The 27,826-nt window shown below is 38.5% G+C and overlaps 1 protein-coding gene across 2 annotated transcripts in view; it reads left to right on the top strand.

Moving 5' to 3' along the window:
* The window catches only part of MED27 (mediator complex subunit 27), a 100,568-nt gene that overhangs the window by 38,516 nt on the left and 34,226 nt on the right, over positions 1-27,826 (top strand). The gene's annotated exons all lie outside the window — the stretch shown is intronic.

Here is a 27,826-nt window from a genome sequence, read left to right on the forward strand (position 1 = left end):
CCAGAGTCCACAGGCCCAAGCTGATCAAGGAACCAAAGGAAGTCTGGACTTTTTTCCTGGGTGAGATCAGATCACAATCAACAGAGCTTTCCTCTTGTATATTAGCTTTATAAAGCTCCTAATTCAAGAATCCATAAAATGTTCTATCGTTTACCAGTATGTTAATAGAAGAAGAATAATTAGGAGGGCAGCTTTAGCAGAACCACAGGTTTGGAAAGCCAATATTGTTCTATGAAACAGCCAAAATTTGTTACAATTTACCACTGCAAATAAGTAAGATTGTTTTTCTTTGTTGGAGTGTCAAGTTTATTTGGAGCTTAAAATGGAATTTTCTAATTGAAGCCCATAAACTAGAGGGCTGTAGTGCCAGTTGTCAGAGTTTTTATTCAGAGGTCTTAAAGTTTTTTTTTTTTTTTTTATCATGGCATCTCCAGTTGTTAGAAATACACATAACGAGAGAGAAAGAGCTAGCCTCCATTTTTACATAGAGAAATCTGTATCTATTCTATGTCAAATTTAAAACTCTAATTTAGAGTTACATCTGTACAAATCATAATATGGCAGTGTGTAATATACACATGTAAGAGTTTTGTGTATGTCTTTTTATGTGCAGATGATTTTTCCATTTCGTTCAGTGGTGCATTTACCTTGAATTTGTAGGTGGAATGAAGCTTTAGCATGGTAACTAAACTTGGATAGTTTTTGTATTAATGTTCAATATCTTGTTGCCAATGTCAGCGTTATTCAAAGGGAAGTGATGCTTATACTGAGCTAGACCTTTATCTGTCCCTGGTTTCTGCCTCTCTGTCTTCCGTTTGGCCTTTCCATTTTTGTCCTTACTCATTATCTTGGTGTATCTTAAAAAAGAGAATAATGGTTATATCAAATCGAATACCTGTTGAGCTTAGTATGTGTCCAACACAGGACAGTAGCAGATTATGAAAAGACTTATGAAAACAGACTAATGGAAAGTGTTTTTATATATATGTATGGTAAATGGATTTTCAATATCTCAGTTGTGCTGTAGTTTCATGCAAATAATGATGAATCATTCTGTGATTTTGTTTGTTTGTTGTTTTTTTTTTTTTTTGAAATTCCCTGTGCAAAAGGTAAAAACATCCGGGTGCAGAACTATATATGTCCTTGAAAGGGCATTTTAGGAAGTAAGCAGAATCTTTCTACTTCATTATTAATTTTCCCATGAAAGTTCAGAGTGGGTGGGTGTTTTTAGCTTTATTGATTAATTTGTGGGGAAGAGAGAAATATTTCTTGGTCTTCTTTTGTGTTGATTTTATGTTATCAAAAGTATTAAGTTCTGTAGTGAGTCTTTGGGTTAAGTAACAATATGTTATGAATCAAGTATCTATTCAATGCTGTTCAGAGCAACTGTATTATCTGGAGCTTTTCCTAAACTGGCTATGAACCAAAATGTTGTTTTAGGATAGCAAATTGGGGCAAGTGGCAACACTGCAGTAATCCTTTTCAGCCAGTAAAGGAATGTAGGAAACGCACTTCTGCTCAGGAAGTAGCAGAGATGATGATTTGGGCAAAGATTCTTCTAAAACCTGTTTTATGCAGAATCTGCATATGGATACTTTGATATTTAAACATATCTTAAATCAGTTACAGGTAGGATAAGAGTACGCTACTGAATGATTTAAATCTTTTTCTCCCTGTTTCCTAAAGAAACAGCGTAGGTACCATTTGCTATGGGTGTTCATTCACCTTGTAGTCTTTCTCAGCCCGTCCTGGAGGCTCAGGCTGGTTTTTGGTAGGCCACTCATTTGTCCTTGCCAGTCTTAGGCCATGTTTTGAAATGGTGCACTGTGGAAGTGAGAAGCTGTAGTTTGTTACCAGTAGATATCTGAAACAGCAGCAGCAGTTTTGAATTAGAAGTATTTTTAAAAAATGGAAGGTCTCTGTCCTATGTTACCACTATCAGTATAATCTTCATCTTCGCACTGTTCTTATCATCTGAAGGCTTCTGAGAGCTGCTGAATTGAGACAAGGCTATAAAGCGTCAGGTGGCATCTCTCACCAGATTTTGCTGTATCTCAGTTTTGAAGAGGCCTTTGGTGTTCATGTTTGCTTTTTTGGTGTTGGTTTTCACTGGCTCTGAAGGTGGAGAAAGGAATACCAGATTGATGTGTCTCATTTCTAGCCAAATGTATCTGTATGAGAAAATGACTAACTGCTGGCTTCTTTCTCTCCTTTCTTTCTCCGTCCCCCCCTTCTGTCTTCTCTCTCCCTGTACCCGCTAATAGATGCATTCCCTCGCATGCTTCTCATCTGGCTTCTGCTTCCTTCCTTCTGTTAAAGACTCTCCACGCGGTGTTTGCTGAAGTGCTGAAAGCTGTCAGTTCCTTCCCAGTGGCTGGGAAAGCGTATGCGGGCAACATTTCTGAAAACCAGAATGGCTTCTTCTGGTCTTTAAAAAACAGCCAAGAAACAATGGCTCTTACCCCCTTACCCCCCCCCCTTTTTTTCCCCCCTTCTCCTCTTGAAAGACAGTAGTAGACATAGTTAATCTTGTATTATTTTGTTTGGCATCACGTCTTGAAAGCAAATGCCCATTTGTGCCATTGGCTCTGTGAAGCCCCAGGGACCATGCGCTGTGGCCCGCCGAGCAGGGACGGCGTGAGCGGTGAGCTGGAGAGAGGCAGCCTGTGCCAGCGCGGTGCCTCGCTGACAGCATAACAGGCTCTGTATGTCACTGTATAGCTGAGAAGCGACAGCCATGGAGCATCAAGAGATGATGAGGAAAAGAGAGAAGAGAAACCGTAGGAGAGTGACTTTTGCTCTTACAGTTGTGCTCATTGGCACACACAGGGGGAGTCTCTTAGTATTAACGGGAAATTTTAGGGGTCTCAGCTGAAAAGGCTGCGACCTTGATAGCTCTGTTGCGTGAGGCTTTCTCAGTGCTCCTAGATTATTCATTTATCTTCCAGTGACCAGAACAAGACCTTCCTCACAGCTATAGGTACTGAGACTCTTGCCCTCTGTGGTTTCTTTTCGGGTCATTTGCTGTGACATTTGTTGTTTGGGGAAATAAAAGCATTAAATAATGGAAGTCTGGTTCTGGTTTGACTTCAGTCTCAATGTATAGGAAATGCTGAGTAAAAAGGAATGCAGCTGTTTGGTTTTAGGGCTCTTCAACTCGTCTTGTAAATCTCTTGTGCTCTGATGTATTCCCTAACCTGACAATGAAAATATTTTAATAGCTTGAGTAGAAATCTCTGAATTTGAATTCTGTTGCTGAGAGTAGACCAACTTTACTCTTCCTTTAAAAATGAAAAGACTGTGCTGTCCCTAATACTATTCTAGGCAAATAAGCAACCAAAAGCTGTGAAGCTTTTTTTTCTTTTAGGAGAGAATAAGCACTCGAGGATAGAGACGGGCTAGGTTTTGTTTCTGCCACTTGTGCTGGGTGACACCAAGGAGATCTCTCTGGCTTTCTATCTCAGTTTCTTCACCTGTAAAGCAGAAGTGATACTTTCATTTGTAAGGCACTTCCATTTTTATTGATGAAAAATGCTAAATAAGGACTAGTTATTGCTGATTTTCATCAATCTTTTGGTTAGCAATTACAGAAGAAGATATCGGGCTGGTTTGTTAGGTGGGCCCTTCTAGAATTTTTTTTTTTCTTTCAAGTTTTTCTCTGTAATTTTGAAAGAAGCTTAGGCCTTTAAATGGAGCTGTCATGGTCCGTGGACAGCCCATGGCAGAAATAAAGGTTTCTCTGCTGTATAGTACCTGGAATAGATCTTGTTGGCCAAATTCCTGGCTGGAAGAGAGTGTGTTTGGGAAATCTGGACATGTGACTGTCCTGCATTGTTAATGACCTATTGTCACAAGTGTCCCTGTGCTACACACTTGGATACATACCAAAGGAGATCATCATCCTATCTGCCCCCCTCTGGTTAGGGGGATAAGGTGGGTTTTGAAATTCCAGCAAAGCCTTTCTTGCTTTTCTTTAGAAAGTCAGAAATTTTCTTATTGTTAGCTAGAAAACCCCCCGATCAAACTCTTCATTTAGAGAAGTATCACATGGGATTTTATAGCACAAAGGAACAGTTGATATTTTGTCAATATAACCATGATGAAGTTTCTTAATCAAAAAAAAAAATTCTTAGCTGCCGTGACATGTTAACTGTAGACATTACTTGTTTTAGACATAAGCCATATAACCTATACCCTAAAATTTTTAAGTGGACATGAGACCTTTTTGGTGCACTTGCTAGGTGCCACCTAACACAGTTCCAGTCCCACCTCTAATTTGACAGAATGCTGAGTCTGACACTGCCTTCTTCCATCTTTCTGGCTGTTTAAGTGCCTGGGTTAATAGCCAATCTTTTGCAAAATAGCCTCCAGAATTTATTCTACAAAACTTCCATTCCCCCTCCTACATCCTTCTTCCGGAGAAGATGGATGTATTCAAAAAAAGTCCATAAATGCCTCCAGCCTTTGGAGTTCTTCTAGTGAGAAGAAGCTCTTTAGTGAGCAGCCTCCTTTAAAAGCTTAATTTACTGGCTCGGCAGACATCTATTCATGTGGATTTGGAAAATAAATTTATAGATATCCCAAGCTCTGCATTTACCATAGCTTGATTCAATACAAGAATGGTTGAAATGTTGCTTTTTCATAGTATTAACACCCTGTCAGTTTTGATGATTTTTTTCATATAAGTGTCATTATAACACTCTATTGTATTTGCTTGAGAGCTTTTTTTCAAGACACACCAGTTTAAGTCTCGAGGAAAGAATTTAATTGAAAATGTTCAATGATGTAGTATTTTAAAATAAGTTACTGTTTTTAACTGTTAACTGAAAGGTATGCATATATACAAACTATACACCCAGTGATCAGATGTGCCAGAATAAATTATTTGGAACTTAACTGGTGTAAATTACCATTTTTACACTATGAAAAATCCTGATGAACCCTTTGCCGAGAGTTTTTGAAAGAAAGGTTTTTCTCGTCATTTTGTTTTAAAAACAGCATCTAATTACTTCCTGGGTTCAGGATTTTCATTACAAAAGAGGCAGATTATTCTGAGATAATGGCAAAGCATGCTTAAGCCAATAAATGTTCGTTTTAAGACCATATGTTTAAATTACATTTATCTAGCGTGACCTCACTGTATTACAGAGGTCTGAAATCCCATACTTTGAGGCCAAGAATTTGATGTTCCAGTTAAGTATGACATGTAGCATGTTGGCCATGGAGAATATGGTTATTTAATATGCACGTGTTGGCACAATCTTAACCCGTATTATGAGCTGTGGGCTAACATTTGGGCCTGTTCTTCAAAGCGCTGAAGAGTAAAAGAGCAAAGTGCCTGGCTGTTTTCCTTGCTTTTTGAGAAAAGTCATGGAAAGTTCTTTGTGCAGTTCCAAAATTCCTCTTTCCCCCTACTGGCAAGGCAGTATTAAGTATCAATATTTATTAAATACCACAGAGATGATAATGTAATAAAGGAATAATCCTCAGGCCCACACCTATACTTCTCTCCAGAAGGGCTAGAGTTGAGAATATAATTAAAGATTAAAACTCTGTTTGCATTCAGGAACATGGAGATATCTTTTTGTACATGATGGGGAATTGTATTAATAAGGAAGAGATCAGTTTCCAATAACTTTCAATACTAGAAGCTCATTTCATATCCCTGTTCATGTTTAAGTTTCTCTTGGCAGTCCTTTAGCTTGACTTTTGCAAGACAGTGCAACAGGAACTGTAAAAGAACATATTGCTCAAATATATGACCCTTTTGCTCCATAAATTAATCCTTTTGATTTAAAATAAAAAGATTAAAAATTAGTTCCTTATAGTGTAAGACAATAATATTTACATGAATAGCTTGAATAATCTTGCAGCCGTGTACCATGTAGATACAACATTTATTTTAGTATTTGATATCACGAGCACGGTTTGGATCATGTTGTTGTACTGTTTTCTTTTTATTTTTGGTAAATTAATGAACACCTGTTCCTCAGATATTTTGTGAAGCTATTTTAGTGTAAATGGAAATGTATTGGCATACAGTGAGATTAGTTTTAACCTTAACTGATACATTGATTTTAGTGTGTTCAGAGTTTATTTGTGCGTCTCTAAGTATCTTTTGATACTAATATTCCACTTGGTCAGACTAAAGAGAATGTTTTAAAGAAACTTTCTATATTGTAGTTCACCTTGTTAAATAACTCTTGCTTTCAGCCAAAGAATTCTAGCCAACTGGGTCTTTGCTTTTCTTTTTTCTGCCCCTGTAGATATTTTTATTATATGCAATGTGTAATGAAAAGTCTTTGTTAAAACTTCTTTGTATTGCTTTCTAATAAATGCTGTAGTTTTGGACAGAAGACCCAAAATGTCCCCGTCCCCCCTCAAATACTGGTCTTGTATCCTACCTAGCTTAGTAGTTAAAAGTTCTTAGTAACCTCTGGTGAAAAGCGTTGTGTTTGTAATAAATTAAAATAATTAATGATAATAATAATGATAATAATAAAATAGCTGGTTTTGTGGGCATTTTGCCCATGAGCCGGAGAAATAGCTATTTCTAATCATCAAAATCGCGCTGTGTGTGTCAGTTTTTCCCACTGTTTTTTAAATATTGTGGTGATGGAGGGGTATAGTATAACTAGTGCTAATAATATGCTAGTACATGGTATGTATTCTTTTAGAGTGTTTTCATGGGAATACAAATACTGTATCGTATTTTGCTTCTTTAAAGGACAACCACAGAATAATATGAACATGTTCGAACTGCCGCCTACAACACTGTTTCAGAGAATAGTAAGGTCCCCAGGTGAATTAGTCAAACTGTGTAGACTATAATAAAGAATAATGAGCAAACTGGAAACCACTATTTTGACAGCTTTGTTACAAGCGGATAAGTGCTGAAAAATTCAAATATTAATGAATTTCAGCAGCTATTGAAAATATCAGAGTTTCAAGTTATTTTAAGATATAGCCCATGTTTTGTTTTGGTTTGGATTTTTCTTCAGGTTTTCCCTTCTGCCTGCCAAACAAAGATGACAGCAATTGTGTCTAGACAAATTATTTTAGGCAAATAGGACTGGACCCTTTTGAAGAAATAGTACACCTTTGTTTCAGTTTTAGTGAGTCACATGGGTACTTTAGTTTCCTCAAATACAGTGAGTAATAAATTTGTTTTCTAAGGCACATTTTAATTGCATAATCCAAATTTCTTTGTTTTCTGCTCAACTGTCTTTCCCTTCCACTGACACTTAAGAAATCTATAATTATCTTGATTATTACAAAATATTCCACCATGGCAGTATGAGAAATTCTGATACACGTTATCATTAAGCTCGGTGGAAATATTTAATACGATAATTTTGAGCTGATCTGGTTCTTTTCAGGTACAGCAGCTGGGATTTTCAGATTCCATAGCTTGGGAGCATGTGCCATGGTTGAACCCATGTTGTATTACAGATTATGAGGGAGAATTCACGTCCTATGGATGTGAGGTCGTAACACACCATTAAGCTTTATTGAGCTGAGTTTTATCAAGAAAACAGCTGTGCACGTGGGCTCACTTTGTTCTTTCTGGGTCTCAAAAGTAATACAAGATAGCTAACTGGTCCTTGCTCTGTAAATGAAAGGTGATTCCAGGCTTTTGAAGAGAATTTCTTTTTCTATTTTTTCCTTAACGGCCCACGTCTGAGGAGGTTACTGTGTAATGCCAAGGACAGTGACAGTGGGCCCGTTTCACAGGCGCCGGGTGACTGTGGGCCTGCCATTGCTTTGTCGTGTTGCTTGTTGTGTGCTTTATTTAAATACTGAAGATGTGCACTCGACACGTTAAACGTAATGGCAAATTGTTTCTTTCAGTTAAGTGGTGGTATCTGTGTTTAGCACTCAGTAATTCAAAAGAAAAAAAATCTCGAATATTGTTTTGATTCTTGAGGTTTTATTAGGTAACCCCAGTGAGATCAAGCCCAATAATTTACTGGGAGTATAACATTGGATAGTCATCTTAGCATTTTACCAAAGATACTTTACCAAAGTGTACCCCAAAAAGAAGGGGATAGTCGAGCTGAACTTTTCAGAGTCGGTAAAGGTGAATTTTTTAAGATACAGTGCTGTTAATTTATCTGTCTGCTTTGTTTTCGCTGCTGTTCACTGGGGTTATCTCTCACACTGAGCTTTGAAACCATGAATGAGGTTTCTAACCTAATTAGAGGCCAAAGATACAGAAGGAAGTTAGGTTTTGAGAGGGGGGGCTTGTTTTCTTTTCTTTTTCTTTTTGGACTGTGAGGCTCTTGAGGTCACTTGTCCTTTTCTCTGCTTTGTTAAGGTTATATGTGCTTTCCCTAGTTAGGGACAATTTTGAATAGAGGCCAATACAGATTTTTAATGAATATCTGAAATCTAAAGGAAAAATGTCGTCTGATTTTTAAAGTCTGTAAATGATAAAAAGGTACTATAGCACTTAGTCCTATGACAGATAGCTGCTGGGCCTCATAGGCAATTTCTGCATCTCTGACTTTTAAGTTTTTAAATGGTGTATCTTAAAACAGATACATCTGACTCATTCTCTTTTGCACTGTAAACTTAATCACTCCAACAGTGTTAAACCAGCCTTCAGACAATAGGAGAAACCCTCTTACAGTGTTAGCGCATTGCAACCTTGGGTTTGCTTTCCCGATAAGGAAACAGCATCGTATGGGCATCTGTGCGTGTATCTGCGGAAGCGTCTGGGTCCCACACAGAGCCCTGTGACTTAGGGAGTTGGGTAGGATCTTAACCAGACCCTTCAGACCCTTATGCTGGTAAGAAGGAGCAGTTCCTTAATATACTCTAGTACGTTTTGGCAGACTTGGTCCCAGTACGTGTTACATAGAGTGGTGGGAAAAGGGGGCGTTCTCTGCTTTGAGCGTATAGCCCTGCTGCCGGAGTCAGCAGGTGGGTCATAATGTGACTTTTCTGGAAGATGACCAAGTTGCCAAAGATCTGGTAAACATCTGGGCAGACTCCCCTTGCTGCTGCTGTTGGATACAACTTCACCAAGTGTGGGAAAGGTTGTATCGGCTGCTGTTTTTGTGGCTGTTAATGTTCGAGAACTCTACCGAGCCAACAGCTTTGCCGTTCTGTGCAACGGTAGGAATATGATTCTTTTAAAAATCTTAATCTTTATCTAATCTCCTAATGTGTCGATATATCTGACAGCAGGGGTCTCTGTAATAATCTCCTTTACTTTGTCACAAGAGAACAATGCTTTTTTTTTTTTTTTCCTCCCTCTGTAGTTATATGCTGAATTTCATTTCATTCCATAAAGTATTATACAGCTGCATTTTTTTCTTATAAAGTAATTACAGAATGCAAAAATGCATTGATCAACACAGATGATCCGAAGAAAAGGTTTTGACTAAAACCAAATGTTTCATACGGTTTTCAGTAATGGGATAATAATGTCTGTCCATAAAAGTAGAAGAGATGAGGGTCTTGGATATTGCTTTAGCCCCAGTAAATTACTGAAATGCCTATCAGTGGTGATGTAGAACTGCAAGCATATTTTAACACTAAGGAAAAAAAAAACTATTATTTAATCACTTTTCAGGGAAATATTCTAAACAAACACCATGGAAAGAGAGTACATGTAATTAAGATTTTATCATTCCTTCATACTGTATAGAGGTTCACATAGTGTTATGAGCTATTATAGACTGATGGCCTCAGCTCAGGTGTCCTTGTAGTGAATACCTCTCTATGAACGTGTCTTTCATGTTGATGACCTTAGCCAGAAAAGGCCTTTGGTTTTTATTATTAAGTAGGTGATAGTCATTTGGGCAGATTACTGATTGCTGTTGATGTTTTGGTGTCATATTCCACAAACTAATCCCACAGATAGGATCGCACAGAGTGTGATGTGCAGCCCTCCGTGACTGAGCGCAGTGATTTGAAATAATTCCCATCTACTTTGCTGAAGATTAGCTGGAGCACTTCATAGCTGGGAGATGAACAAGCTGTATCTCTTTGGAAACTTTGGGCCACGTACCATCCTCGATCTGTGCATGCATTTTCCAGAATGTGCCCAGATCCAGAGCAGTGTGTAGCCCTTAGTGAACATTAGTGTTACTGGGAATTGCGGCTCTACTGTAAAAGAGCAAATTTCTGGCTCTTTGATGTATGTTTGCCTTAAAGGTAATGTTTGTGTGAGAACCGCACCGTTAAAAGGTGGCAATTAATTTAAGAGTTGTTCCACAGTCCCAACTGTTTTTAAAAAAAAAAAAAAAAAAAAAAGTCCTTACAGCGTTTGGAGCAGAACACTAATATTGCACTGTAGGGAATCCCTGTACTTTCTGTAAAAAGTAAGTTAAGGATGAAGATTTTAATATGTAATTAAAGTCTGCAAATACTAGTTTAACTGCTTGTTTCTATGTCTGAAAAAATGGAACGCGCGTTACTAGTGGTTGGACTAATTGGACGTTGAAGAACAAGCTATATAAGAGAGGAAATTTGTACGGACTTAATAATATCGAGGCTCTTGCTAAAGCTGTGATTTTATCTTATGATTACTGTAACTTTTTTTTTTGGTTTGAGTATTTGCAGGGGAGTTTTAGAGGTTGTTAAACTGCAGCAGACGATCACTCTAAAAATGAATTAATTAAAACTACTACTTGGCAAAGTACAAAAAATGTATTATAGCAGGTGTTTCCAGGTGCATTGGTTGTGTATTCCATCATTAAGGATGACAAGCAAAAAGAATAGACTCTACCTGAGACAAAGGGAGAAGGTTTCTGTTTTTGGTGACTTAGCAAGGACAGCATTATTGCATAATCACAGGGTGTAATATGATGCAATATTAACACATTGCATAACATATTTATTAATGAATTCATTTTTCTATTCCAAGTAACATTTAGGTGTTTAAGAGAGAAACAAAACAGCTGTATTTTGAGGGGAGTGAACGTACTGTCAGATGTCAAATATGTACTGTTAAGGAGAAGGAAACTCCGGATGTATCAGAGTAAGAACACTTTGTTAGCTCAGCCTTACCTGAAAAGACAGGCAGTACAGGCAAAAGTCTTTTCTAGTTTGGACTCAATAGAAAAGGAAAGTTTTCCCACGTAACGAACTGCAGAAGGGGATCTGCCTGGGGACTGCAGTTGCTGTTGCCTTTCCTGGGGAGCGCAGTGCAGCGTTTGCCCCCCCGGGCCGTGTGCTGGGGTCCTGGACATGCTGCTGTGCCGCCTCCGAGCAGCTGAATTCAGTGCTCGTCGCCCAGCCGGGCCTCACTGCCTGAGAGAGGCTGTTAAATGCCCCTGCTAACTAGAAGTGGTGCAGAGCAGGAGAACTGCTTTGCTATGCTTTCTTTATTTGACATTGAGAATAACTCCTATTACTTTTTTATTTCACTTGAGGGCATTCTCTGGGTATTCGTGTGTTTACAAGGAACCCTGTGGATGGGTTAAATGGAAAAAGCTTGAGCAGCAGATTCTAGCCGATGACTTCATAGAGTTTTCCTTTAAACATAATCTTCATTTGTAACAGCTTGAAGTATTTTGGTACAATTATTTTGCTTGTCTCATTTCCCAATTCCCAAGGGAGCAAATAAATAAAATGCAAGCATTAAATCTGTATGAAGCAGAGTTTCAGAATGCTGTTTTTAACATCAGGCAACGGAAGTTTCACTGTGAAGTGACTTGATTTTTCATTCCCTTAAAGATGCTGCTCTGTGGTTATTTTCACTCCTTATGGTTTGATTTTTGCAGAGCACTTCCTCTTTGCCATATAGATTTTACCTGGTGGAGTCCTACGAGCCTTTTTGTAAGCCCTTTGAGTAATGTTATTTAGTTGTATATCTACACCATTTTGAAAACAAATATTAATAGCATAACACATATCGCTAATTAGCTATAGATATGTTTGCCTCCGTGTTTTAGCTTGTTTATCATTTGCCTCAGTGTTTTAATTTATTTATTTCTCTGACTCCTACTTTCCCATAACAAGCACCCTGTGGACAGAGAAGACTTTGTTAACGTTGACCTCAGTTTTGACTTTTTTTCTGTGGCTGCACGCAGCCTCTGAGGGATTCTGTATGTTGTCTCTAAGGCATGGCCAGGGGACTCCTGTATTTAGCCCTCTAACTTTAGTGACTGGTGTGTGTCCATGCAGACATTTTTGCATTAAAGTTAAGTTTTTCTTGTGTTGTAAATTTACTGTTAAGGATTGTTCTTGCAAGTTTTATTTTAGGAAAGAAAATAGTATTTTGGCACAGAGATCATGGTAATGAATCACTTGTTTAATCTTTGCTAAGTTTATCTGGACACCTTGAATTAGGTGAAATGAAGATGAACTTCCATGTCTAGTTTGTATGATCAGTGCGCTCCGTTATTGCCTGTAATATTTTGTTTCAGTCTGTCACAAAGTATAATTGTGCAGTAGTGGTCAGTCTTTTCATTCTCTACGGCTTATATTTTTGAAGATGCACATATTACAGATTTAAGCTATTAGAGTAAACTTGCTTTGCTGAGTTATTCTGTGCCTGAGTTTCCCCATATGCACTATGGGAGCGGTACCATTTGGGAATTGTGCAGGAGTGCTGAGAGTGACTCGAGTAATGTTTGCCATGAGAGAAAGCATTGAGAAGCTTTCATACGGGTCTGGATTTTTGTCTTTTACTGACAGTTGTTCAAGAACGGTTAATTTTTTTCCAAAATGCGAGGTCTAGGAGTGACATACTGTAAAGAAATGAATGACCATATCATTCCTATTTGCAAGACCTGATAGGAAGCTGTAACTATCCACTGTCAGCATTCATTCTGATAAATGAATGGTGATGTATTATTCTGTATCCTTTGTGTTTTTGCCTTTAGGTGTTCATTTCAGTGATGGAAGACAAAGTGCAGACACATGAAATAATTACATAGCAAGCTTGGCTGGAGCCTGTCAGTCTGTGTGAAGCTCCCTAGACTTCTTGAATCTCTAAGTGGTTGAGCTCTTTTGCTGAGTGTTACGTTGAATATTTGGTGTTAAAATCAAATGTGTTCTAGAAGCAGCAAAATATACCGTACTGTTTTGATGTATTTTAAGTCAAAATCTAATAGCTCTGTCCAAAATAGCACTATAAAACTGAACTCCCCTCAGGCTAAAGACAAGCTTATCTACTTTTATTTTTTTGCATGCAGAACCTTCTATTTAATTTTGACTTTCACATTTTGACAATTGCTCAGCAAAGATGATACTTTTGCTTATGACAGATTTGCATGTGCCTTGTAGACGGGTCTCTTGAAAGAGACTTGAGTGTGTTCTTCAGGTGCCACATCTGTTAACCGTCTGTCTGGCTGCAGCTTTCTGAATTTTTAGTCAGTAGCGTTAATGGAAAAGTTGGCTGCAGCAGTTGGCTCCAGGTTCTCAACTTTGATTCATATTTGATTTCTGATTAGAGAATGAGTTGGATGGGTCTTCTGGAGTTCACCTAGTCTAACTTCCCATTCGAAGCAGGACTGTTGCCAAGACTAGATCGTCAGCTATGAGTTCACCTTGCCAAATCTAAAAAATCTCCGTAGATGGAGATTTCAGTGTGTCTCTGGGCAAACCCATATTGCTAGAACTTGTCCAACCCAGCAGCTTTGTCATTTCTCTAGATGAGATTTCAGAAATGAAGACAGTGCTAGGGTTCATTTTCAGTATTCGTGCTAAAATGTTTTATTTTTCTGTACAACAGAAATAAACCATAGATTCTGTGAAGCAGTTGCAGACGTTTCTTGTTTTCTCCTGAGGTTACCGTAGGTGTTGGTTTAGGAGAACTTCCCCCACCTTGCCCTCTCTTACTTTTACTGAGGTATCAGGGGAGAACTTCTTTCTTGGGAAACGCAGGGAAAGCCTGGTCTTGAGAACATCGAAGAAAGGGTCTTCCAAAAGGCAGCATTTAGCTGTGAGTAGAGCTCCGGTTGAAATGTCAGTACTCTTTTTCTGGGTGCAGCATCCCTAAGCAGGCCAAGCGTGTGAGAAGACAGCCTAGGTAGATATCAGAGAACACTGTGTTGTCTAAAAGTTTTAGTTGGCATTTCACGAGTGCTCTTGCCAGGCCTTCCCACAGGAAGAATGTGAATCAGGGCTGCTTTGTGTGCCTCTCTAAACCTTTTTAAAGATATCTTAGATATGTCTAATACAGAGGTAGCTTTCCACAGTCACTGTTTTTTGAGGTCCATTTACTTTTTATCATATCTCCTGGATTAATCTTACTTTTTCAACTAGTATCTAAATTATATCTGAAAAGTAAACAGTTGAATGGTTAACCTGCATGGTATCGTGTCACTGTCCGAAGGCCACCGTGCTGAATTTTACACTTGCAGTTATCATCAAAGCAGTTCAGCTGCTTCTGGAGCTCCAGTTAGTGTTTTTCTTGTCTAAAGAGGTCTTCTGAAAATTCACATCTTGAAAATAATCCTGGCTTGGGGGGAGGAGGGGCAGGGGGTGTTAGTGTAGGGGGAAAAAGATATTTTTTGAGAAGTTGCCTCTTCTTAATTAGTAATGGTTTAAAAAATAGGCAGTGAGAGAGAGAGGAGTTAAAGGTGTCATGCAGTATTTGATGTGCCAAAGGGAGTGTTTCTGGTTAATATTTGTGTGATTTATATTTAAAATTTTGGCTTACAACTGCTTCATTGTATGGGTTGATGCGTGCATGATCCGTTCTACTTCGGAAGTTACTCTTCATTTAGACAAAGGATTACTTCCTCAACAAGTGATTGTACAGCATAGTAGATGGTAAGCAAATATAGGGCTATCTAAGGTGCTTCTAAGGAAGTGAAATGAGTTTGTTGGCATGCCAGAGCAATGGTGGCTTTTGCAGACCACTTGTAAAACGAGCCTGTTGGCAGAAAATGCCAAGCGGAACTATTTTAACATGTGATTATGCTTTTAAATGAAAATTTATTTTGAATGTAAAGATAGCAACTTGTAACACCACTGACAGAAAATCAATTGTAGTTTTTGCTAGTACAGCTAAAATATTATCTGCTGCTACTAATTTTTTTGCTCCACAATTGCTGTCTTCTCTTTGTTTTTTATTAACTTGTCAGTGGAGATATAAGTTCTGGCAGTGAAGTGTATGTGTTGCAACACACATCCTCTCCCCTAATTTCTGCTTTTGCTGCTGGTACCCTGGTTGGATCATCTGTTTATATGCTTTTATGTATTTAAGCCCCTTGATCATGTCTAAGGTATCCCTCCACCAACAAGCTCTTTTGTTCAAATGAACCATTGCTTGCTTGTACTATTATTAGTCGCTTCGTTAAAAGCGTATATATATATGCACTGCATCTTTAAGATCTGCGTTTTTGCAGATCTTTCAGGTATCATCTGCTGAAGATATCTTCTTCCCTATATCTCACAACTCGAGTATAAATAAGCTACATAGAGAACCCTGTTGTAGGATGTTTGTTAATTTTTAGATCATTTCAAATTTAAAACGTGCCTGGTTCGTTAGAGCAATGCAACTGTATTTAGTGTTTGTATTTTGTGTGTCAGAATTTAGAGAAAACTTATTGATTGCAATTAGGCAAGAAATTTAGAATAATTAAGCCATTAAAGAAAACTCAAATACAGAGAAACATGTAACAGTGTAGTGAGGAGTGAATGCAAACTGAGTATGAATGCAAAGCAGATCTGAAATATGCGCAAATTCACTGGTATGCGGAAGGGTAACTAACTGCAGAACAGTCTTTGGGACGATAGATCCCATTTGGTAATATTTTGTCCATTTCTGCAGGGCATCATCTTCAACTGGCTGACTCTTGCTAGCTGCATGTTAGCTAATTAATCATATAATTTGCTGTCATGGTGCCAGGTGAACATGTATTCTGATAGCAGGATAAATTGGGGGTAACAGTTTCCTGATGATTGAAATGGCTATAATAACTCTGGCCCTTGTGATTGTCTTCAGCAGTCCTCTGGCCATTTTTAGAAAAATATTTGCCATAACGTTACTCTTAATGGAAGTTCTGCCTGCTAATACACCTAGTTATCAGCAGTGTGTGTTAATATATGTGAGTTATTTTCCCATTATCTTCTTGTATACAGTATGTTTTTATTTAAAATAGCATACTACATTAATAAGTCGGTATGTATTGTACATGTATTTGATATCAAACTGTTTTATAGTTTTTGCTCTGTAATAAAGCAGGCAGCTTTTTTCCTCTTTTTTTTTTTTTTTTTCTTAGCCTAACCACAATATAAGCCCAGTTATCTTAAGACCTTTTCCTAGGAAGACGTGGAGCTGCCGGTTGGTTTGATACTCTGAAAGATTTCCCTGGGGGTTTTTAATTAAAAAACAAAAAACCAAAAGCTGAATCTCTTTCATGAAGACGCTTTAAGCTGGGCAGTATAACGGCGTAATGTGAACAACCAAATCAAGAGAAGGAAAAATATAAGCAGAATGCCTAATACAAGGAAAACTGAAGTAACCTTGCATTAAAGTACGTTATCAATCATCTCTGTATTTAAAATTTCATCTGTGTGCAGGGAGTGTCTTTAGTCAGTGCAAAAATGTAATTAAATCTTCTCAGGATAGTGATTCATAGCTGACCCTCTCTTTATTGGAGCATCTTAGTAGAATAATAAACCACTCCCTGCTGAGAGGCACCGTCACTGACAGACAAGTGAGACACTTTGGCTGCTGATTAGAAAAGGTTGATCAGGCTGGTGTTGTCATCGGAGTCGGCAAGAAACCTTTTCTTTCTTGCCCCTTTTGTAGCAGAGCTCCTGAGACGCCCTTTGGCAGAGTGGCGAAGCTCTGGCTTGTGGCCATCCAGGAGCCCGTCCAGTGTTGGGGTACCTCATGGCCCTCGCTCACGTTAGGGTGGGCAGTGTCTTTTGTTTATTTATTTCCTATATAAAGACTGTCAGTGCATAGAGACTTTTCTTTTCTAATCTTTACCTATTTACTATCAGAAAGTACAGAAATTGCAAATTTCTAGATACTTCAGGTAAATAGCTTGACATGCCTTAAAGGAACTCGTTTTTCCTAGTGCTTTGAGCCCCATACCCGTGAAGTGGATGCTCTCGTATATAGCATATATGATAACATACTTGGAAACAAAGCTAGGCTATTTTAATAATCGTGTTTATACTTCAGATCGTCGTTTCTTGTTTTCATTTATACAGTTTTCTCTGCTAATGTACTTACATGAACAGAACTGTGTTTATTTTTAAATAAGCTGAGCGGTTATCCCTGATGGCACTGGACACACTGGTTTTGAAGTAGCTTTACTACTTTAGATATATATATGGCTTAAAAGTTTTTTTTTTTATGTTTCACTTTTTAGAGAAGTTTTGTAGGTAATGTAAAGAGATGCATGTACAAAAATACACTTACGAATCGAATCCATTTGTTTACTCTAGGTTTTTTTTGGTTGGTTGGTTGCGGGGTTTTTTGGCTGTAGCCCAGGTGTCAGCCCTGGTAAGTGCTCCGCTCTGCCTGTGCAGCGCAGTGGAGAGCGCACAGGCAAAGCAGAGACTGAGTATTTAAAAAGCCGCAGTGAACCTAAAGCCTTCCTGGTCTTCGCGGTGGTTGCACACTGATCCTTGTGTGGAAATACTGCAAATAACATCAGGTGAGGAAACAACTGATTACAGGAGTACAGGAGTGGGATAATGGCCAAAAAGGTGTTGTGGATTTCTGGAGTGGCTTTACTGCGGTGTTGGGGCCGTATTTGGCAAGCCCAAGAGCAGCTGGCATGATAAGCCGTTTCCTTTAACAGGCTCTATTTACTTCTGCTGGTGGTGGTAGTGTTTAAAGAGAGTTTTGGTTTTTTTCGGGTTGCTTAAGGGAATTAATCTGCCTCCCCACTGATTTTCAGTGGAAGCCACGTGATTAATTTCCATAACCCCTATAAAAATCCCAACTGAGGAAACTTGCTCTGGAATGAGAGCAGCTTGTTTAAAAAGCCACAGCGGAGGAGAAGTGATGCAAAGTGTTTTTTAGAAAGTAATATCTTGAAGGGCGGCTTCTCCCAAAATGTTTGCGCTGGAAGAGTCTTGAGTTTATAAATACCTAATTGTACTCGTTATATGCAGTTTTCCTAATGGAGGGATGTAAAGATGACCTTGCAGGAGACTTTTGCTAAACCTCTGAGTTTTAAGCTAGATTTCCCAGCTCTGTAGTCTCACAGGCAGATCGAAATATTTGGTCAAAGCATAATCCTGAAGAGAAGTCTCAGGCCTAATTATGAAATTCCCTCAAGAAAACTTAAAAAGTAGGAGCTCATAAAACTTGAAATAGGTATTTGGTAAAAGTTTGTGTAATAAATTGGTTGCACTGGATTGTATGTGTTTAGTTTTTTGGGGTTTTTTTTAAACCATATTTAATCTTTCTGTTTCTTCATTTTTTTTCCCCCTCTCTATAAAAAGTTAATTAAGAATTCGGTTATCTGTTGTTGTATCAGGTGGCAGCTGGAGGAGTTTAGGAAACAAATTACTAGGGACATTCCTTTTTCTGGAGAGGCGAGAACCAGGGCTTTCCATTCAAGTGTTCATTCAGTTCTTTCATTTCCAAAGAGGACCTGCAAGTCTAAATGCCTGCTGATGGCTTCACTGAATGCGCTGCTTGAGATGCTCTGTTTTAGGATACCAAAGGCCAGATTCTGCTCCTAAATCAGGTGGGTTGTCCGGGGTCTAAGTTAGTATAAAACAAACAGAAGGAGATGGAGATTCGGTCCCCCCTGTTTGCGGCAGAGGCTCTTTGCTGCCAGCATGGAAGTGTCTCGCTCGTCCCTCTGTGGTGCTGAGCATCCCTGTTCCTGCCTCCAAACACATCTGTGACTTCTTACAGTCATAAAAGTGCATTTGTAATCCTGATCCACGTGGCTCAGTGACAACTATTTTAAGAACCACAGTGCATGGATTTAAAAAAAAAATTTTTTTTACACTTTTAATGCCTCTTCTTGTATTCAAGGTCTCCTCGTATGTAAATTGGTGTTTGAAGAAGTAATAAGATTGTGTGGGAGCCTTCTTTGTTGTTGCTTTTTTGTTTGTTTGTTTTGTTTTAGGAATCTGTATAAACAGCTATGTCTGTGGAGCATGTACCCACACCCCCACACCCCCACACCTACTGTCATCTTTCTTTTTAAAAATGACAGGCTTTAAGGCCTTTATTTGGCAGAGTAAAGCATGGTCTGGTAACTTTTCATTCACAGGCTCGATAAAAGTTGCTGGATACAGTTAACATGACTGAATGGTTTGTGGCCACCCATCCATACTTTATTCTTCAAAACTGTGCAGCAGTTCTTGAGAAGACACCATGAAAACACAATTTGATTTACTGGTAATCCAAGGAACATGAGCAAATATTATACACTGCATGCTCTAATGCTGTTGTCATTTTTCTAGTATATAATGTACTTTTTTTCCCCTTCACATTGACTTCCCTCTATAATTACAGAGGAACAAATTGATCTTAAGTGTCCTTAAAGGCTGTTATCAGGTATTATAAGTACCCTTAGAAATAGTGCTGTTAAGGCTTGCCTGTTTTTACCATGGTTTATCATTTTAATAAAGTACTAGATCCTGAAGTGGAAGCCCTTTTTGAGTGCTGCTTGAAGTCTATTGATAAGGCCTAAAACTGAATCTTTGCTACTTAGTGTTTCCATTTTCTATAGGAATAATGCAATTCTAAAGAAAAAAATCAGATATATAATAATATATCACTGTGAGGACCTCAGACCATATTTTTATGGTCCATAGTTAAAGGCCATATTTTTAATCACTGAGATATTAATGCCTTCATGTCTGTGGTGCATGTTTTTTTTTCCTTGGTTGTGTTTTTTCTTTTGCCTCATTTGCTCTTTCAGGCACTTCAAATTCTAACGTTGTCATAGTCTTCCTCCTAACTATGCATAGGTGTTAGCATGATTATACAAGCTTTAGAAACCTATCTGTAAAATGCAGCAGAAGTCCAGCACAGATTCTAAGGTAACAGATAGCACTACATCTTAGCTTACATCTGCAAGAATAAAACAGTTTTTTTGATATCGATTGAGTATCTTTTTCCCAGTAGCTTCTAACAAGTCGTGAAATATTAGATATGGTAGAGTAAATAACCATACAACACACACTGTGTATTAGATAATGAAGGCTGAAGGTCTGATATTCATGCTGGTGCCTGCATTAGATGCCGACACAGCAGAGACAATAAGCTATTGTGTTTTTAGCCAAAGTTAAAAGAAATATTTGATAAGGATGAGAAATTCCACCGAGACAGGTTTTTTTGTTTGTTTGTTTTTGTTTTTAACATAGTGAGCTATTGTGAACTTAAAGAATGATTTAAAAGTACACAATACTGCATGCGCGCTATCAGCCTCTGATTTAAGTAGGGGACACTTTCTTTTTTTAAACAGAAACTATTAGGGCTTTGGTAACTAAACTGCTATAAATAAAGCCTATCTTATGAAATGCTCTATTCTGCTCTTCTGTTTTGATATTGTTAAAAATTCTCCAGAGAATTATAGCCTTAATCCTCCCTTCCTCCCGTTCTCTCTAATTTTTGTTGCCTTCCCTAAGTTCAGGGGCTTGGTGTGCCTAACAGAAAAGATCACTAGGATCTCTTCCTTCCAGCGCTGCTAATAATACGGTCAAGCATAGTGCATAAAAAGGTCTAACTGTGCAAAGCAAGGTATGTTTCTTATTCATCAGTCTCTCAACCCAAAGGTAAAATCTCACTGGCCTTGATAGGTATAGAATACGTAATAGGTATCATGCATCATCTGTAGCCTTTCATAAAAGGAGGTAAGTGTTGTAATTTCTGCTCTGCTGATGGAGGAAAAAAAGTACAGGGCAAGAAAGTGAGAAGACTTTTTCCCAATAATTCTTCAATAGCAGAGCCAAAAATAGTGTTAAAAGCGTGAATTCAAGAGTGACAGTATGGAGTAATGTATAGCATCAGGCTTCCCTCATACAGTCAGTCCAAGCAATTGGACCTTTACCGTCTGCAAGGAGCCCTGTTCACTTTGTTTAGGAGTTTGGCCAGGCAGGTGAGCTTAAAACCAAGTTAGCATGTTATCTCTTCTAGAAACAGGACTGACCTTCATGCATTATTTTGAGGTCTTTGTTAAAACAACATCTGCTGTCTGCAGAGCGTCAGCATGTCACACCTTACTCTTCTTTCTCTCCCTCCCTCGCTGCCTGATTCACTAGTAAGTGCAGGAAAGGTGGTGGTTTTCACATTGCAGTGTAGACCTGAGCCGCTTGAGATGAGCTCTCTAAACTCCTGAGGATGGAGAGGTTGAAGATTATCCACCTCTCTGATACCCTGGTGGGGGAGAACTGTGTGTTGTTCCTGCAGACAGTTCTTGGTAAAGGCCAGCTGGTTCCCTCAGCCTGAGTTTCTCCTGAGCAGTTCCATTGGCCTAGCTGTACAGTAGGGAAACACGTATGTCCATGTGCACCTTTAGGCTAATAGATGGGGCGCAAATAGCTTGACAAGTTAGGACTAATTCAGGAACCATCTTTGTAGATAAATGCACATTCTCATCCAAGCCCCCCCAAATTACTGCTGATAGCATTCATTGTTAGGTTGTGGGGCAACTTATAATTTTATGAACTTATAATTTTATAATTAAAAAACTTATGAGTATGCTGTGAAGTATTGCCTCTGAAATTCTGTTCCTACTGATGTTGCATGCTTAGTGTGTTTTTTCTTTCAAGGTATGTATAAAAGATGATGTTTTGCGCTAAGCACATGGACCAGTAGCAGGCTCAGACAAGATCCTAGTAATGACTGTAAAGCAGATGCAGGCTTATTTTGTTAACTAGCATTCACACATTCTGATGTCTGTATTCTTCCCTTGATTACTACTGCGAAGTTGAGGCGTTTTGAAGAATGTTCCACATAAGTACAAAAGGAAGCTGTTTCAACAGTATTAAAAATATCCATACAAATTTAACTGCAAGGTCTCTCTAACTTCAACATTTCCTTAAAGTTACACTATTTAAGGTGGCATACTGGCTTTTGATATTGTGAACGGAAGTGTTTTTGCTCTTATGTCTTAAAAACCAAACAAAACTCTGCACTGAGAAAATGCTTGTTTTCAGTGTGCATTAAGGAGATGTTCATATTTAACTCAGTCTCCAGACATCTATACATTTACGTTGATTCAGGGGCAGCTTTTCCATTTTGTAAGTAGGCGGCATGAGAAGCTCTATGGGTATTTGTGCTGTCAGCTCATGCCATTGAGGAGGTTCCTCACCTGTTTAGACCAAGTTGCTTATCAGTGGATTCACAGTGGCACTGAAGAACCCAGAACTGCATCTGCTCTGTAAATGATATGTTATAAATAACCCATTCTACCATAAAACGGTAATTTGCTGTTGTACAGTAACAGAATGATACCAATGTAGAGTATTCCTGGCCCATGCTGTTTGTGCCCAGCCTTAATTGTGCTGCCTCAGAGTGTGTGCAGCTGCTTACTGAGCTGAATCATGAAAGTGGTTTAAATTTTAAACTAATCCCTTTTTTTTTCTTTTTCTTTTTTCTTTTTTTTGCTACATCAGTTCTTTGCAGAGAAAGGGCAGGGCTGAGGAGGCTGGTACTTTGCAGCCTGGGGAGGGGGATTGTCAATACCTTATGTCAGTATTGGTGCTGAAGACTGAAAATTGTTGAATCGCAACCTCAGGTTTCTAAATGCCTTTGTAAATCCAACCCTTAAACGCTCTGTCTTGGCTTCTAGAGACCTGTCCAACCTCCCTAACAGGCGCTCTTAAGTGCTATACCACGTTTGGCCTTTTGTGAGTGATAAGTGCAGATGGTTATGTGTTTGATGCAGCAATATGTGCATATGCTTTTGAAGCAGACCACCCTGTGTTTATATGTAAACACTTGTAGAATATTTAGGCACATGACTTAATCTTTTGCACCCGCTAAATAACGAAAAGTAATTTCTCTATGACCAAAATAACATTCTTAGCAAAGTCAAAAATAAGCTAACTTGCATGAAAAAAAGGAAAGCTGCCTTCTTTCAGGTTTGAGGTTGAGTCTATCAGCGCTTTCGGATGCACATTGTGTTACTTCTCTGCTGCAAGGTTGGGCTAAGATGAGCATGAATCTTGGTCCAAGATAGCTTAGAGAATTTGTTCCTTGCAGTCTGCCCAGGCTGGCTTGCTTCCTCCCACCCCTGTGGGCTCATAGCACAGAGGCACTGCAAGGCTGAAGCTCCCTGCTGCTGGTCATGTGTCGTAGCCTCAAGACTGATGAACTGCACGTCACAAGAGAGCTTTGGTTTTGTCCTTTCTGCCTTCACCTATCTCATGGCAGTTTGAAATCAGCTAGTTATTTGAAAAAAGTTATTTTTGTTTGTACTGTGTCATGAATAAAGAATTCCCAACAGGAATGGGGGCATTGAAGGAGTAGCACAAGAAAGAGTTTGTATGCGGATGGTAAAGGAGTGGAAGGGCACGAGATGAGCAGTAGTTAGGAGCCTGGCTGGAGTCTTCCTCTGATAGAAACCATGGAGCTGGATGAGAAAAGGGAGAGGAAGCCATCAAAGCAGTTGGTTCAGAAAGAACAAGAGGGTGGTGATGCAGCAATGAGATGAGACAGCCTGGCAAAGCAGTTCAAGACGGGCAAGTGCGTTCAGTACAGGAGTCGGGAGGCACGAGCATTTTCAAAGAGGGTTTAGAGAGGAAAAGAGCAAGTGACGAAAATAACAATATAAACCGCAGCAAAAGCCTGTGGAGTTTGGGGAAAGGGGCAGACGCGTTCAGGTTTGAGGTACAGATGTCACTGCTTGTGCCAGCTGTCTAATTGAATGTCTTGAGACCAAAAGTTGCTTTCTCAGCATGAGAGTTGTTGAATTTCTTTTAACACTCTTCATTGCCTATCCAAGCAGGAAGTGTCATTTCACGAAAGCTGGCAGAGGTCACTGGTTTAATAACTATTGTTAATTGATGCTTCTCAAAAGCCTTCTCTCGAGTTGAGTTCGTTACATGCCAAGACTTGCACCACAGGTAGCTGAATCCAATTATAATTTTAATATCATGATTAATAAATTACACTGGAACTGTGGCTATCTTGTGTGTTTTAAAATACAACATTTCTGTAGTCATGTTGTCTGGCAACTGTTTGTTCTCTTTGTAAAATCTATAGCTAAAATTCTGCCACTGTTAATAGCTTTGAGTTGCATATTTAGCCTAGTTCTGCAAAAACTAGTTGTTCCTTAGGTCTCAGTGGACTGCAGTCAGGCTTTTTGCATCAATGCCTGTATTAGTGAACGCTACAGACGTTAGTTAGCAAGAGTTTACAGGACCAGCCCATACTTCTGAAAAATCAGATGCACGAAAAGTAATTAGCTGTAATGAAAATAGTAACTAAAACAAAAACCAAACTGTGAGACAGAATTGAAAAACAAGCAAGTAAAATACTGTCATAGTAAACAAGAGAATATGTGTGGAGAGTTTCCTCTACTGCTCTCTAGAATACTGTGAATCCCAAATTTAACATTTTAAGGGTTTGTCTTCATTCATGTGTGCTATGTTCCACGCTGAGCGTGAGTGTGATGTATAAGGGAAAATGAAGCTCCATTGTATTACAAATGTGTCTTCCACTCTCTTGCTCTCTACGGTCACGTAGCAAAATCGTTTTTTTTCCCCAAAGTCCCCTTCCCCAAATTATAATTAATACCTACATTTCTAATTTTTAAGTTGTTGTATTGAGTGGAAAAAATGAACAGCATGCAAGTTAAACACTGTGTGGGATAAATTCTATTTAAATCTTGTCTAAGCTGCTAAACATCACACACTAACATTGGATCACTGGATCTAATCCAGTAAAAAAAAGAGAGGTCGTATTAGAGAGCTAAGCCATCTGTCCAGTATAGAATTGAAAGGCATTTACAATGAATTACTTTTCCATATTACTGTCTGGGGGTGGGGTGGGGGGAGGCTTGGCGTGAATCAAAGAGTGTTACAAGAGCATTTATCTACAAAGACGGTTCCTGAATTATTTTTACCTTGTCAACCTGATCTTTTAGTGTGCATTTTCTAGTTTAGCATTTTGCAGAACTAATTAGTCCATTAGAAACAGTAATTCCTAACTGACTTCAGAAGTATCTTCTATCTGTTCCGGGCGTTGTTCTTCTAATACAGACTAAGAGATATATTTACATGCCTATTGTCAAAATTGCTGAGAGATTTTCAAAGACTCTCTCTGCTGCTTTATTCCAGAGTTGATTTATCTGCATGTTCGTAACGGGAAAAAGATTTAAATTGGAGTGTAACATTTAGAATTAATTGTGGTCTTCGCGAACGTTTATGCAGTAGAATGTTGTCTTTGACTCTTCCAGTGTTAATATAGCATGCTTATGGAAAAAAGTATTCCGCTACATTAAAAGTAGCAATTCAGTGTGACATTTGATATCGGGTCTAATCTTACTGGCTGGGTTCTGTTGCATATTCAGATGTACAGCCCTGAACGACACTATTTATCATTCTAAAATAAAGATTTTTCTGTCAAAGATATAATTTTAAGACCTCCTTAAAAAATCATGCATCTGTGTCCTGAAGGAGAGAAGAATGAGAAAAAATGGGAGAGGGAAGTTGTTAAAAACCTGCTATTAAAGCTTCTTAAAAAAAATCCTCCCTCTGACTAGTGAAATTACATTAGTGAAATCGCTTTAGTGTTTGATGTGATTTAGTGATCGGAAGCCCGCTTGGCCTGGGCTGTTAGTCTCTACTGACTAGGATGCATCCGGGGCTGGATTAGGACACAGTTATTGATGAAGTTGCTTGAAAGCTCTTTTGAATGGGATGGGGCTAACTGAAGATGTTACGATTATAACGTGTTAGTGAATTGTCTTCTGAGGCCTTGAAGAATAAGATGAAGTTTTGTCTACGAAGAGTTTAAATACTGTGCCGTAATTGAATAGGGGAGCTGCTGGGTATGATCTGAACTGCAGAATCCACTGCTGTTTCAGACCTTTCCGAGTGGCCTTTGCACAATAGAGAAGCTATAGGAAGGGAGGCCATGTGTTTTGACAGTTTTTTTTTTCAGCCCTTCATAGCTGGAGCAATTCCTATTTGAGGGCAAGAGGGAAAGTTACTACTGAATAATGCCAGATTGTCTTTAATGCTGAGAATTGCATGTCTTTTTTTTTTTTTTTTCTGAAGATGAAGAGATGCCTCGTGTTTCATCAACTCTGTTTCCATTTGCTTTTCCCTGCTCTGCATTATTTTTTCTTTCTATTTATAAATGTTCATTCCAGCCAGTGTAGTTTGTAAATAGGAGAAAACAGAGATTAGAGTAGGTACACTAAAAGTCTTCTGTGCTGGTAGCGAAAGTAAAAGTAGACCTTTCTCCATCCCTAAGTGCTACGCTCTGAGACGGTATAAGAAGTTCTGTAATGTAAATAGGAACCATAATATTTTTAAGTTATAACTGATTTGATGGGGATGTGTAAATTGTGACTCTGCTTGTTTTGGCACTAAATTAATGCATTTCAGTTTTGCAAAATAATTTCTAGGCAGGAGCTTTTTCGCTGGCCCTCTTTCTTAACTCGTCTTTATCACGTGTTCTTCAGTTTTCTCTAAAATTGTCACCAGTTATATTTTTTTTACATTACTACATCTGACTTATCATATCCATTTCTTCACAAGATGTTTTACCAGATGTCCTCTCTGAAGGGCATCTCTGGAGAAGAATTTTGCCTCAGTTGAGGTTGTTTGTCATCTCATATTTGAGGCCGTCGTGTAGTCGGGCTAATTTAGTAATTGTGTGTGCATCTTTGCAGAATCCTTCTGTTCTGATGAGTCCTCAGGAAACCCCGAAGTCTACTTTAGAAAAAGGCAAAGGGGCCAAACAATGAGATATACATCAATGTTGTTTTGTTATATTGGTCTTGGAGTTTCTCTCTTATCCTTTTGACTGAGAGTGGAAGGAAAAGGTTACCTGTGTGGACGATCCTGTGAATTGCAGTGCCTTGCCAAAAAAACCCCATTGTACTTCCTGGAATGTTTTTTGTGTGTCTACTGACCTATAAAGAGCACTGCAAAATTAACAGGTTTATAAACCCAAAGTGTCATAGTAATTCATATTTAAAATTGTTAAAAAAAATTGTTAAAAAACTGGTTAGCACAAAACCCAGTCTTTAGATTTATATTCTGTAGCAATTAATGTTTTAACCACTTGGCTGGCTGTATGCTTGACTTATTTAAAAGGAAGGCTTTTCACAAGCTTAGAATTCCCTGTTCTGCTTTATACCAACTTTTTTGATGGAAAAATAAGGACTTTTCCTTCTGCTGCCCAACCAGTGCAAGACAACCGTTGGGTTTGAGTCAAGTTTCAAGGCACAAAATCAAGACAAGTTTTGCATTTAAAAATAATCAAACATAAGGAAGAGCTGAAGAACTGATTAATTCCAACCAGCATGCATCACATTTTCAAAAGATAAATATAGATGTCCACTGGGATTTTTCGGAAGGACCTAGGCAGATTAAATGCCTAACTCCAACTGATATTTATATAATTTTAAATTACTTCAATTTTCCTTCCCTAATGCAATATAAACTGTGTCAGTGTGCAGGCAGCCCTTGTCTTATGGCTGCAACTTTGTATTTTGTTTGGTTTTAATTTGTTATCGCCCAAAATTCAGAAAATTAAAGTATTTAAGTTATGCAATCATTTGCATCATGGTGTCCAAAGCTATAATATACATTCCTAACTGTATGCTAATCAAGAAATACATAATTTCTCCTTACCTTAGTCAGTGATCTCTGTTCACACACAAGTGACAGCTGAATTTGTTTGCTGAGCCTGGAGTAACTGCATTTGAGAAACAATATAAACTCTCTCACGTGATATAAAAATATGTATGCA

The sequence above is a fragment of the Struthio camelus genome, chromosome 20 (assembly GCF_040807025.1).
Source record: "Struthio camelus isolate bStrCam1 chromosome 20, bStrCam1.hap1, whole genome shotgun sequence".
NCBI lineage: Eukaryota > Metazoa > Chordata > Aves > Struthioniformes > Struthionidae > Struthio > Struthio camelus.